Raw genomic sequence first — 13,856 nt, forward strand, 5'->3', positions numbered from 1 at the left:
CTGAGCCTGAACTTTCTATAACTGAAAGCTAAAGATAGCAGGGAAGAGCCACAGCTAAGCCACCAAGAGAATGAGAGGGTCAGTCATCTGAGCTTCCTTTGGAAAACAGTCCACTGCTCTCCAATGACATCCCTCTTCTGTCAGGGGGAGATAGCATGGACTCAAGAGTCTTGAGGTGGGCAGGAAACCTAGGGGAGCCTCATGGCCCATTCCTCTCTATACCCCTGGTGAGACTCAGGCCTGGAAAGGGCAGCCCTTGTGCCCCCTAATTCCTTTTTTCCTGACATCCTGCTGGACCCCAGTGTGGCTTTATTGTTACAGGCCCTTAGCCCTTTGTTTATAGATGACGCCTTTCTGGAAATGAAGCTCTATCTTCTGAGTTCAAGTTTATACAAGAAATACTCATTTACAGCCTTCCCTTTAGGCACAAGAAGATGGCGTGTTAATTTTCATGATTCAATGGCAGTTAATTTGGAAAGAAATGTTGCATCTCTGCCAAACATTTGACAATTAAATGTCCAGCATCATCATGTGCATTTTCCTTCAGTTTGGTAATCAGGAGCAGGATTCTAAAGGCTGGATTTAAGTACAATATGCTCATGTTTCTGACATGGTTGGAGAATGAGGTGTGAACTGGGAAAATTCCCCAGGTGTGTGAAGCCCACCTTTTTAAATACAAACATCACAGGCCAGCCTTTTTCCTTAATCATTTTTTATTATCATTACTATAAAACAGCCCATCTTATTAAATTTAGAAGTCTATAAAATCTTAAAAAATAAAGTTCACCTAAAACCCATTTTTTAACAGATTTTTTTGATGCAGACCTTTTTTAAAGTCTTTATTGAATTTGTTACAATATTGCTTTTGTTTTTATGTTTTGGTTTTTTGGCCATGAGGCACGTGGGATCTTAGTTTTCCAACCAGGGAATCGAATCCACACCCTCTGAATTGGAAATCAAAGTCTTAACCACTGGACTATAATCAAAAGGACATCTTTTTGGGGTGTTAGTTCTAAAAGGTCTTGTAGGTCTTCATAGAACCGTTCAACTTCAGCTTCTTCAGCGTTACTGGTTGGGGCATAGACTTGGATTCCTGTGATATTTAATGGTTTGCCTTGGAAACGAACAGAGATCATTCTGTCATTTTTGAGATTGCATCCAAGTACTACATTTTGGACTATTTATTGACCATGTTGGCTACTTCATTTCTTCTAAGGGATTCCTGCCCACAGTAGTAGATATAATGGTCATCTGAATTAAATTCACCTATTCCAGTCCATTTTAGTTCGCTGATTCCTAGAATGTCGACGTTCACTCTTGGCATCTCTTGTTTGACCACTTCTAATTTGCCTTGATTCATGGACATAACATTCCAGGTTCCTATGCAATATTGCTCTTTATAGCATCGGACCTTGCTTCTATCACCAGTCACATCCACAACTGGGTATTGTTTTTACTTTGGCTCCATCCCTTCATTCTTTCTGGAGTTATTTCTCCACTGATTTCCAGTAGCATATTGGGCACCTACTGACCTGGGGAGTTCCCCTTTCAGTATCCAATCATTTTGCCTTTTCATGCTGTTACCAGACCACCTGACCTGCCTCTTGAGAAACCTATATGCAGGTCAGGAAGCAACAGTTAGAACTGGACATGGAACAACAGACTGGTTCCAAATAGGAAAAGGAGTATGTCAAGGCTGTACACTGTCACCCTGCTTATTTAACTTATATGCAGAGTACATCATGAGAAGTGCTGGGCTGGAGGAAGCACAAGCTGGAATCAAGATTGCCAGGAGAAATATCAATAACCTCAGATATGCAGATGACACCACCCTTATGTCAAAAAGTGAAGAGGAACTAAAAAGCGTCTTGATGAAAGTGAAAGAGGAGAGTGAAAAAGTTGACTTAAAGCTCAACATTCCGAAAACGAAGATCATGGCATCTGGTCCCATCACTTCGTGGCAAATAAATGGAGAAACAGTGGAAACAGTGTCAGACTTTATTTTTCTGGGCTCCAAAATCACTGCAGATGGTGACTGCAGCCATGAAATTAAAAGACACTTACTCCTTGGAAGGAAAGTTATGACCAACCTAGATAGCATATTCAAAAGCAGAGACATTACTTTGCCAACAAAGGTCCGTCTAGTCAAGGCTATGGTTTTTCCAGTGGTCATGTATGGATGTGAGAGTTGGACTGTGAAGAAGGCTGAGCGCCGAAGAATTGATGCTTTTGAACTGTGGTGTTGGAGAAGACTCTTGAGAGTCCCTTGGACTGCAAGGAGATCCAACCAGTCCATTCTGAAGGAGATCAGCCCTGGGTGTTCTTTGGAAGGAATGATACTAAAGCTGAAACTCCAATACTTTGGCCACCTCATGCGAAGACTTGACTCATTGGAAAAGACTCTGATGCTGGGAGGGATTGGGGGCAGGAGGAAAAGGGGACGACAGAGGATGAGATGGCTGGATAGCATCACCGACTCGATGGATGTGAGTTTGAGTGAACTCCGGGAGATGGTGATGGACAGGGAGGCCTGGCATGCTGCAGTTCATGGAGTTGCAAAGAGTTGGACATGACTGAGCGACTGAACTGAACTGAACTGAACCACTGGACTGCCAGGGAAGTCCACTGAAAACCCATTTAAAAAAATTTTAGTGTATTATGAAGTAAAAAGTCTCCCTTTCCACCCTGGTTCTATTCTAGACATTTTTAATTTTTCATGGGTATCATAAATGTTTCCAAGTTAGTACTTAAACGGTGCAATCCCTGGTAGCTCAGACGGTAAAGCATCTGCCTACAATGCTGAAGACCCAGGTTCGATCCCTGGGTCAGGAAGATCCCCTGGAGAAGGAAGTGGCAACCCACTTCAGTGTTCTTGCCTGGAAAATCCCATGGACTGAGGAGCCTGGTAGGCTACAGTCCATGGGGTAGCACAGAGTTGGACACGACTGAGCAACTTCACTTTCACCTACTTAATTCTTTTAAATGACTGTATAGTATTCCATCAGCTGCTCCCCAAATTGGAACTTTAAGATGGTTTTCAGGGACTTCTTTGGCAGTCCAATTGTTGAGACCACCTTCTAATGCAAGGGGCACAGCTTCAGTCCCTAGTCAGGGAACTAAGATCCTACATACTGAAAGGTATGGCCAAAAATTAAAAATAAATCAAAAAAAATTTTTTGAAGATTGTTTTCAGTTTGGGGCTCTTGCAAAGAGTACCATAGTGGATGTCCTTGCACATGATTCTTTTCCCATGAGCACTTGTGTTTCTGCAGGATGGTCTCAGAAGTGGAATGGGATGATGCAAGTATATTTTAATAGATGTTATCAAATTACCTTACAAGGCAGATTGCAAATGGGTCCATTTTTCCCCTCTCAAGTTTTGCCAATCTGATAAGTATTTGGGGGGGGGGGTGAGGGGAGATGATATATTTTAAATTAGATTGTCTTCATTAGTGAAATTGAGCATCTTTTCTGGATATATCGACTATCTGTACTTTACTGTGAGTTGCTTGTCCATGGTATATATGCACATTTTCCTGTGGAGTGATTTGTGCTTTCCTTATTTACTTGTCCAGATAGCCTACTGTCTGTGACCCCATGGGCTGTAGTCCTCCAGACTCCCCTGTCCTTGGGATTCTGCAGGCAAGCGTACTGCAGTGGGTTGCCATTACTTGTAGGATGTCTTTATAATATTATGCATATTATACCTTTGTCTACTGTATGTTGCAAATCTTTTCTTCCAGGCTGTTGTTTCTCTTCTCGTTTTGTTTGTATTATCTTTCATCGCACAGAATCTCTCATCTGCTTACATAAGGGGCCCAGAACATGCTCTTGTCTTTTCCCCTAATAATTCAGAGTTGGCTTGACAAAAGTCTAGAGCTGGATGGGAATTGAAAGGATAATTCAAAGGTGCCCTCAAGGGTTTTCAGCTCTCTGCTGTCTCCCTTGTGGCTATTGTTTTTGTGTGTGTGGGTTGTTGTTTGTTCCTTTTTATGCTCCGTAAGGATTCCCTGTCTTCAAATTCACCTGGTGGTAAATAACTTCATTCTTTCCAGGTGTCTCTTTTTATACTGTGCTATCCAATCACAGATTTCTGGTTCTCATCCTTTATCGTCTAAACCAGGGGTCTCCAACCTCTGGGATCTAAAGCGTGATCATCTGAGGTGGAGCTGATTGATGTCTCAGGTGGCATAGTGGTGAAGAATCCGCCTGCAAACACAGGAGATGCAGGTTCAGTCCCTGGGTTGGGAAGATCCTTGGAGGAAGAAATGACAACCCACTCCAGTATTCTTGCCTGGGAAATCCCATGGACAGAGGAGCCTGGCAGGCCACAGTCCATGGGATCACAAACAGTTGGACATAACTGAGCACGCATGCCACGCCATCCTTCATGATATAGACCAGGGGTCCCTAACCTCTGGAATCTAATGCTTGATGATCTGGGGTGTAGCTGATGTAATACTAGTAGACATAAAGTGCACAATAAATGCAGTGGGCTTGAATCATCCTGAAACTGTCCCTACTGCCTTCCATGAAAAAATTGTCTTCCACAAAACTGAGCCCCATTGCCAAAAAGATTGAGGACTACGGGTCTAGACCAATAGTAACTTGTCGGTACCATGGACAGAAGGAATGAAATAGACTGTGAGTGGGGCTGACAGCCTTTCCTGAAAGCGAAGTGCCCAGACTGTAGTGAATGACCTTTGAGATCTGTTAGCGCTGGTAGAGACCTTGTTCTGGTTTGCTGAGACTGATAAATATAAATTTGTTCACGGAGGAGGTGGCTTTTGTAGGCTTTTTTCTTACATGAGAATAGTCGGTGCCTCGGCCTTGACTGCATGGGACTCAGAACTGTGATGCTGTAAAGGAACTGTGCTAGACTTGTTAAGACACCTCCTTCTCCTGACACATCCCCAGAGACATCTTTCTCTGGCCAATGCTAGTCCCACCAGACACAGAGACACACCCGACTCTGATGAACCCTTGTCTATAAAGCCTTCAGGAGTATTCTGCCAACAACTTCCCAGCCAAGAGGTGTGTCACATGGTACTTCTTGTTATAGATATTTTACATCTGTTTGTCTCTGCTGCTTATGACAGGACCAGATCATATGCATTGCTGTATTATTTAAGCTACTGAGCACAGGGCTTAGAACATAGAGGGGCCCCGGTGAGTGTTTGGTGACTGAGTTTCTCTTTCGTCTCCTGCTCATGCACCCTGCAGAACCTACCCAGAAGGAACCCAGGTTTACTAGTACCCCTATTTAACACTGTTATTTAGTCATTGCTATGGAAAGAATTTGTGCAAGTTTATAATAAAACACAACACTAAGAAAACAGAAGCAGCAAACAGGTTTTATTTTATGGCCTGCTTTGATGAACTGTTTTGTGTCTGCTTCAGTAACTGGTGGGAGGGATGTCCCTGGTGGCCCAGTGGTAGAAAATCCACCTTGCAAATCAGAGGACAAGGGTTTGATCCCTGGTCAGGGAACTAAGATCCCACATGCCTCAGAGCAACTAAGCCCACACACAGCAAGTACTGAGCTACATGCTCTGGAGCCCACTTGCCACATCTAGAGAGGCTGTGCATCACATCAAAAGATCCCACATGTGACTAAGACCTGATGCACCCAAATAAATGAATGAATGAATGGATAAAATAACTGGAGGGGGGGAAATATGCCATTATTTATTAGTGATGCTTGTCTTGGGTACAGAAAGGAGGTGTCTCAGTTCACATGTTAGATCTGTGTCATGGCTAACCTATATGTTAAAAAATGAACACATAGAACATTCACAGAGGTGTTATGGGTTGGAATGAGTTCCCTACAAATTCATGGGTTGAAGCCCAGTATTTCAGAATGTGATCTTATTTGGCAGTAGAGCCCTTGCAGATGTAATTAAGTTAAGATGAGATCATACTGATGTTGTGTGGGCCCCTAATCCAGTACGACTTGTGTCCTTATGAAAGGGTAAACCAGCTACTACCTTTGTACAAAGAAACCTATCTTTGAAAAGTGGAAATCAAAATTAAACTCTCATTACAGACTATTTTGTAATTAACAACTAAGGCCCCATTCCATATCAAGACTTCCTGGATGTGACCAAAACAGTGCTTATAGGAAAGCTGTGGTTTGAAGTGCTTTTCTTATTAAATGTGGGAAAACTAGGATTTGCCTTATGAATTAGGAATTTAACTTATGAAAATAGAATTTATTTAACTTACAAACATAGGATAACAAAATAACATGAGCAAACCAAAAGGATAGAATTAATGAACAAATATAAATAAAAAAGATTAAATTAGAAAATAAAATTATTATCCTGTTGATAATAGTTATTCATCAAGACTGGTAAAAGAAAACCTGTAGGGAGTGGGATGGGATGGAGAAGATGGGAAGGAGGCTCAGGAGGGAAGGGATATATGTGTACGTATATGGCCGATGCATGCTGTTGTACAGCAGAAACTAACACAACATTGTAAAGTAATTATACTTCAACTGTAAATAAATCAGTTCTGTTCAGTTCAGTTGCTCACTCATCTCTGACTCTTTGCACCCCATGGACTGAAGCACGCCAGGCCTCCCTGTCCATCACCAACTCCCAGAGTTTACTCAAACTCATCTGCATTGAGTCGGTGATGCCATCCAACCATCTCATCCTCTGTCATCCCCTTCTCCTCCTGCCTTCAATCTTTCCCAGCATCAGGGTCTTTTCAAATGAGTCAGCTCTTTGCATCAGGTGGCCAAAGTATTGGAGTTTCAGCTTCAGCATCAGTCCTTCCAATGAACACCCAGGACTGATCTCCTTTAGGATGGACTGGTTGGATCTCCTTGCAGTCCAAGGGACTCTCAAGAGTCTTCTCCAACACCACAGTTCAAAAGCATCAATTCTTCGACACTCAGCTTTCTTTATAGTCCAACTCTCACATCCATACGTGACCACTGGAAAAACCATAGTTTTGACTATGGTCAAAGACGGACCTTTGTTGGCAAAGTAATGTCTCTGCTTTTTAATATGCTGTCTAGGTTGATCATAACTTTGCTTCCAAGGAGCAAGCGTCTTTTAAATTTCATGGCTGCAGTCACCATCTGCAGTGATTTTGGAGCTCAAAAAAGTAGTCTTTCATTGTTTCCATTGTTTCCCCATCTATTTGCCATGAAGTGATGGGACCAGATGCCATGATCTTAGTTTTCTGAATGTTGAGTTTTAAGCCAACTTTTTCACTCTCCTCTTTCACTTTCATCAAAAGGCTCTTTAGTTCTTTTTCGCTTTCTGCCATAAGGGTGATGTAATCTGCATATCTGAGGTTATTGATATTTCTCCCAGCAATCTTGATTCTAGCTTATGCTTCATCCAGTTCAGCATTTCTCATGATATGAGAAAGTACATTTCTCATGTACTCTGCATATAAGTTAAATAAGCCGGGTGACCATATACAGCCTTAATGTACTCCTTTCCTGATTCTGAACTAGTCTGCTGTTCCTTGTTCAGCTATAACTGTTGCTTCTTGACCTGTATACAGATTTCCCAGGAGGCAGACTAGGTGGTCTTATATTCCCACTTCTTTAAGAATTTTCCATAGTTTGTTGTGGTCCACACAGTCAAAGACTTTGGCATAGTCAATAAAGCAGAAGTAGATGTTTTTCTTGAACTCTCTTGCTTTTTCGATGATCCAACGGATGTTGGCAATTTGATCTCTGGTTCTTCTGCCTTTTCTAAATCCAGCTTGAACATCTGGAAGTTCATGGTTCACATACCGTTGAAGCCTGGCTTGGAAAATTTTGAGCATTGCTTTGCTAGTATGTGAGATGAGTAAATAAATAAAGACTGGTAAAAGAGAAAACTTCTAATAAGTCTAATCCTTATTTTTTAAAAAAAGAAAATAAATGCATGTTAATGGTAAAGAGATTTATCAAAGAAAGTTTAAAACCTTATAAACATAGTGTGCATAATTTAAATTTATACATGTTAAAATCTTTGGGAAGAAAGTTAATTTCCGGGAAAATTGAATCAAAGAAAGGTCTTTTTTTTTTTTTTTTAATGAGAGGAAATCAAAACTAAGCAATAACTTGAAAAAGCTATTTTTTCAAGAACAAAGAACAGCTCTCCCAATGGTGCCAGGCCTCAAGATTTTATGAGTAAATTATTTAAACACTTACAAAGCATAGGAAGACAGCAAGTGTTTGGCTTTATTTCTTAAAGTTCCCAAAACTTTAATACAAAACCTGACAAGGGCACTTCAAAAAGGAAAACAATGAACCCAATTTCATTTATGAACATACAGGTGCTAAATACAACACTAGCAAATCAAATTATACATTTATTAATTACAAGACTCCTTGAATGGTTTAATATTAAGAGATCTGTTAATATAATTAATTAATGGAGGGGAGTGAATTGATTTTATCTATTAATGTTGTTAAATAAATGTTTATAAATCAATAATAGAAATATATTTTCTTAGTGCAAACAATACAAATATCTGAAACCAACAATCAATATCTTACAGACTGGTGAAATATTAGAAGGGTTTTTATCAAAATGAAGAATATAAAAGGAATGTTCACTACTGCCTCTATTAATCAGCATTTGTGTTGGAATTTTTACTCCAGGAACTAAAATAAGAAAACGAATAAAGCATAATTACTTGAAAGGGAGAAAAGAAAGAAAATTATAGAATTAACATTACTTGCAGATAATATGCGGAGAAGGCAACGGCACCCCACTCCAGTACTCTTACCCAGAAAATCCCATGGATGGAGGAGCCTGGTAGGCTGCAGTCCATGGGGTCACTAAGAGTCAGACACGACTGAGCGACTTCGCTTTCACTTTCCACTTTCATGCATTGGAGAAGGAAATGGCGACCCACTCCAGTGTTCTTGCCTGGAGGATCCCATGGATGGAGAAGCCTGGTAGGCTGCAGTCCATGGGGTCCCACAGAGTCAGATACAACTGAGCGACTTAGCAGCAGCAGCAGCATGGATCAGAAGACAATATAGTGAAAATGAATATACTACCCAAAGCAATCTATAGATTCAATGCAATCCCTATCAAGCTACCAACGGTATTTTTCACAGAACTAGAACAAATAATTTCACAATTTGTATGGAAATACAAAACACCTAGAGTAGCCAAAGCAATCTTGAGAAAGAAGAATGGAATTGGAGGAATCAACCTGCCTGACTTCAGACTATACTACAAAGAAACAGTCATCAAGACAGTATGATACTGGCACAAAGACAGAAATATAGATCAATGGAACAAAATAGAAAGCCCAGATATAAATCCACACACCTATGGACACCTATACAGTGGAGAAAAGAGAATCTCTTTAACAAGATGATACCACCCTTATGGCAGAACATGAAGAAGACTTAAAGAGCCTTTTGATGAAAGTGAAAGAGGAGAGTGAAAAAGTTGGCTTAAAGCTCAACATTCAGAAAACTAAGATCATGGCATCTGGTCCCCTCACTTCATGGCAAATAAATGGGGAAACAGTGGAAACAATGGCTGACTTTATTTTTTGGGGCTCCAAAATCACTGCAGATGCTGACTGCAGCCATGAAATTAAAAGACGCTTACTACTTGGAAGCAAAGTTGTGACCAACCTAGACAGCATATTAAAAAGCAGAGACATTACTTTGCCAACAAAGATCCGTCTAGTCAAAGCTATGGTTTTTCCAGTAGTCATGTATGGATGTGAGTTGGACTATAAAGAAAGCTGAGTGTCGAAGAATTGATGCTTTTGAACTGTGGTGTTGGAGAAGACTCTTGAGAGTCCCTTGGACTGCAAGGAGATCCAACCAGTCCATCCTAAAGGAGATCAGTCCTGGGTGTTCATTGGAAGGACTGATGCTGAAGCTGAAACTCCAATACTTTGGCCACCTGATGCAAAGAGCTGACTCATTTGAAAAGACCCTGATGCTGGGAAAGATTGAAGGCAGGAGGAGAAGGGGATGACAGAGGATGAGATGGCTGGATGGCATCACCGACTTGATGGACATGAGTTTGAGTAAATTCTGGGAGTTGGTGATGGACAGGGAGGCCTGGTGTGCTGCAGTTCATGGGGTCATAAAGAGTCGGACACGACTGAGTGACTGAACTGAACTGAACTGAATTTAACAAATGGTGCTGGGAAAACTGGTCAACCACTTGTCAAAGAATGAAACTAGAACACTTTCTAACACCATACACAAAAATAAACTCAAATCGATTAAAGATCTAAATGTAAGACCAGAAACCATAAAACTCCTAGAGGAAAACATAGGCAAAAAGCTCTCTGACATAAATCACAGCAGGATCCTCTATGACCCACCTCCCAGAGTAATGGAAATAAAAGCACAAATAAACAAATGGGACCTAATTAAACTCAAAAGCTTTTGCACAATGAAGAAAACTGTAAGCAAGGTAAAAAGACAGCCTTCAGAATGGGAGAAAATGAAGGCAAATGAAGCAACTGACAGAATTAATCTCAAAAATATACAAGCAGCTCATGCAGCTCAATTCCAGAAAAATAAATGACCCAATCAAAAAATGAGCCAAAGAACTAAGCAGACATTTCTCCAAAGAAGACATACAGATGGCTAACAAACACATGAAAAGATGTTCAACACCACTCATTATCAGAGAAATGCAAATCAAAACCACAATGAGGTACCATCTCACGCCAGTCAGAATGGCTGCGATCCAAAAGTCTACAAACAATAAATGCTGGAGAGGGTGTGGAGAAAAGGGAACCCTCTTACACTGTTGGTGGAAATGCAAACTAGTATAGCCACTATGGAGAACAGTGTGGAGATTCCTTAAAAAACTGGAAATAGAACTGCCATATGACCCAGCAATCCCACTGCTGGGCATACACACCGAGGAAACCAGAATTGAAAGAGACCCATTACCCCAATGTTCATCCCAGCACTGTTTATAATAGCCAGGACATGGAAGCAACCTAGATGTCCATCGACAGACGAATGAATAAGAAAGCTGTGGTACATATACACAATGGACTATTACTCAGCTATTAAAAAGAATGCATTTGAATCAGTTTTAATGAGGTGGATGAAACTGGAGCCTATTTATACAGAGTGAAGTAAGTGAGAAAGAAAAACACCAATATAGTATATTAACACATATATATGGAATTTAAAAAGATGGTGTAATGATGACCCTATATGCGAGACAGCAAAAGAGACACAGAGATAAAGCACAGACTTTTGGACTCTGTGGGAGAAGGCGAGGGTGGGATGATTTGAGAGAACAGCATTGAAACATGTATATTACCATATGTGAAATAGATCGCCAGTCCAGGTTCGATGCATGAGACAGGGCTCTCAGGGCCCGTGCACTGGGACGACCCTGAGGGATGGGATTGGGAGGGAGGTGGGGGGGGGGAGGTTCAGGATGGGGGACACATGTACACCCATGTGTGATTCATGTCAATTGGGCTCCAAAATCACTGCAGATGGTGATTGCAGCTATGAAATTAAAAGACGCTTACTTCTTGGAAGAAAAGTTATGACCAACCTACATAGCATATTGAAAAGCAGAGACATTACATTGCCTACAAAGTCCGTCTAGTCAAGGCTATGGTTTTTCCAGTGGTCATGTATGGATGTGAGAGTTGGACTATGAAGAAAGCTGAGCACCGAAGAATTGATGCTTTTGAACTGTGGTGTTGGAGAAGACTCTTGAGAGTCCCTTGGACTGCAAGGAGATCCAACCGGTCCATTCTAAAGGAGATCAGTCCTGGGTGTTCTTTGGGAGGAATGATGCTAAAGCTGAAACTCCAGTACTTTGGCCACCTCATGCGAAGAGTTGACTCATTGGAAAAGACTCTGATGCTGGGAGGGATTGGGGGCAGGAGAAGGGGATGACAGAGGATGAGATGACTGGATGGCATCACTGAGTTGATGGACATGAGTTTGAGTGAACTCCAGGAGATGGTGATGGACAGGGAGGCCTGATGTGCTGCAATTCATGGGGTCGCAAAGAGTCGGACACGACTGAGCGACTGAACTGAACTGATGGCAAAAACCACTACAATAGTGTAAAGTAATTAGCCTCCAATTAAAAAATTAATTAATTAAAAAAATAGCAACACTTTAAAATGCATGTTAGTAACCTTAACATGAAATGCAAAATGTTTCTTAAACTACAAAATAATATTGAGGGATATGAATGTAACTAATGTGTGAATTATGTATGAATATACCTAAGTGGAGAGTCATGTATTCTTTGATATAAAGGCTTAGTATTACGAAGATTTCAGTTTTTTATAAACCAATCTACATATTTAATATAATTTTAATAACTGTCCCAGTGGAATTTCTTTTAAAAGAAAGTTAATTCTGAAATTTGTATAGTCCACTAAATATAAAAGTAGCTAGTAAAATTGTCATTAACAGTACTTGGGAGTAGTCGCCTTACTATATGTGAAAATATCTTTTAAAGCCTAATTAAGATGTGATCAATGAACTTTCTAAATCCAATTATTGAACAAACATAAAAGACCTAAAACAGACCTAAGTATCTTTAGAAATGTGGTATTTGATGAGGGAAGCATTTTCAAAAGGAAAAAGTAGTGCACAGTTTGAGGACAACTGACTGATCATTTGCAAAACCATGAGATACAGCATATCAAAAATTTCAGATTTATTAAAGGTAAATGTGAAACTATAAAGTGCTATATGAACATATGAGTGAATATTTTACATGATCTTGGGATAGAGCTTGTACTTTTCAAAGAATGACCCCCAAAGGCAAAAACCAGAGTAAAAACGGACAGTTTTGATGATCTATACTTTAATAATACTGTAGAAATAAATGAAGAAAACACTTTAAAGGAAAGAAAAACATAAAAAAATAACTTAAATGAGACCCACATATATTCTTTAAAAAAAAAACTATTTGTATTGAGTATAGCCAGTTAACAGTGTTGTGATAGTTTCAGGTGGACTGCAGAGGGACTCAGCCATACATATACATGTATCCACTCTCCCCCAAACTTCCCTCCCATCCAGACTGCCATAGAATGCTGAGCAGAGTTCCCTGTGCTGTACACAGTAGTTCTTGTTGGTTATCCATTTTAAATATGGCAGTGTGCACATGTCCATTCCAAACTCCCTGTCTCTTCCCCCATCCTTCCCCCTGCCCCAGCCACCATAAGCTCATTCTCTAAGTCTGTGAGAGACCCACCTGTATTCTTAATACATCACAAAACTTTTTAAATAAATGAGGAAAAAACCCACAAACAGAACTTTTGTATGGCAAAATTGTGTACAGGCTGTCCATAAAAGACCAAATGGAAAACAAATATATGTTCAAAGAAAAGCAAATATAACTAATAATAAAATACCATGTATACTCTCTGAGATGGCAGTTTCATTCCAAGGATTTATATGCTAAAGAACTCATTGATATGCTCTAAGATTTTGTGTAGAAGGATGCATGGGATTGTATTTCTTGCGCATGTGAAAAACTGGGGGAAAATAAAATGCACTAGTATTAGAGAGATGGAGTTACAGAAATCACAGCACATCCATACAGAGGAAAGATGAAAACACATAAATATTTCTCAATAAGCTGAAAAGTTTCCAAAGCAGGTTATAAAACAATATATAAGGAAAAAAAGATATTTTATTACACACATATACACACAGTAAAGGACATAAGGATTTTACTGTAATCAAGGTTAATTTTAATATTTATCTTTTATTTATCTATAGTTTTCTAGGGTCTTTCCTGAGATCCAGTGGTTTAGACTCTGTGTGTCCACTGCAGGGGACATGGATTCTGTCCCTTGTCAGGGAGCTAAGATGCTGCATGGTGTGGCCAAAATAAAAAATGGTATCATATAGT

At 40.1% G+C, this 13,856-nt stretch overlaps 1 protein-coding gene and 1 non-coding gene across 14 annotated transcripts in view; both read left to right on the forward strand.

Annotated features, from left to right (window-relative positions):
• Positions 1 to 13,856, forward strand: part of ARNT2 (aryl hydrocarbon receptor nuclear translocator 2) — a 204,009-nt gene that overhangs the window by 130,941 nt on the left and 59,212 nt on the right.
• Positions 2,761 to 2,833, forward strand: TRNAC-ACA (transfer RNA cysteine (anticodon ACA)). The gene has a single exon. It is a non-coding gene; the product is annotated as a tRNA-Cys (tRNA).

This window comes from Bos taurus, chromosome 21 (genome assembly GCF_002263795.3).
Source record: "Bos taurus isolate L1 Dominette 01449 registration number 42190680 breed Hereford chromosome 21, ARS-UCD2.0, whole genome shotgun sequence".
Taxonomy (NCBI): Eukaryota; Metazoa; Chordata; class Mammalia; order Artiodactyla; family Bovidae; genus Bos; species Bos taurus.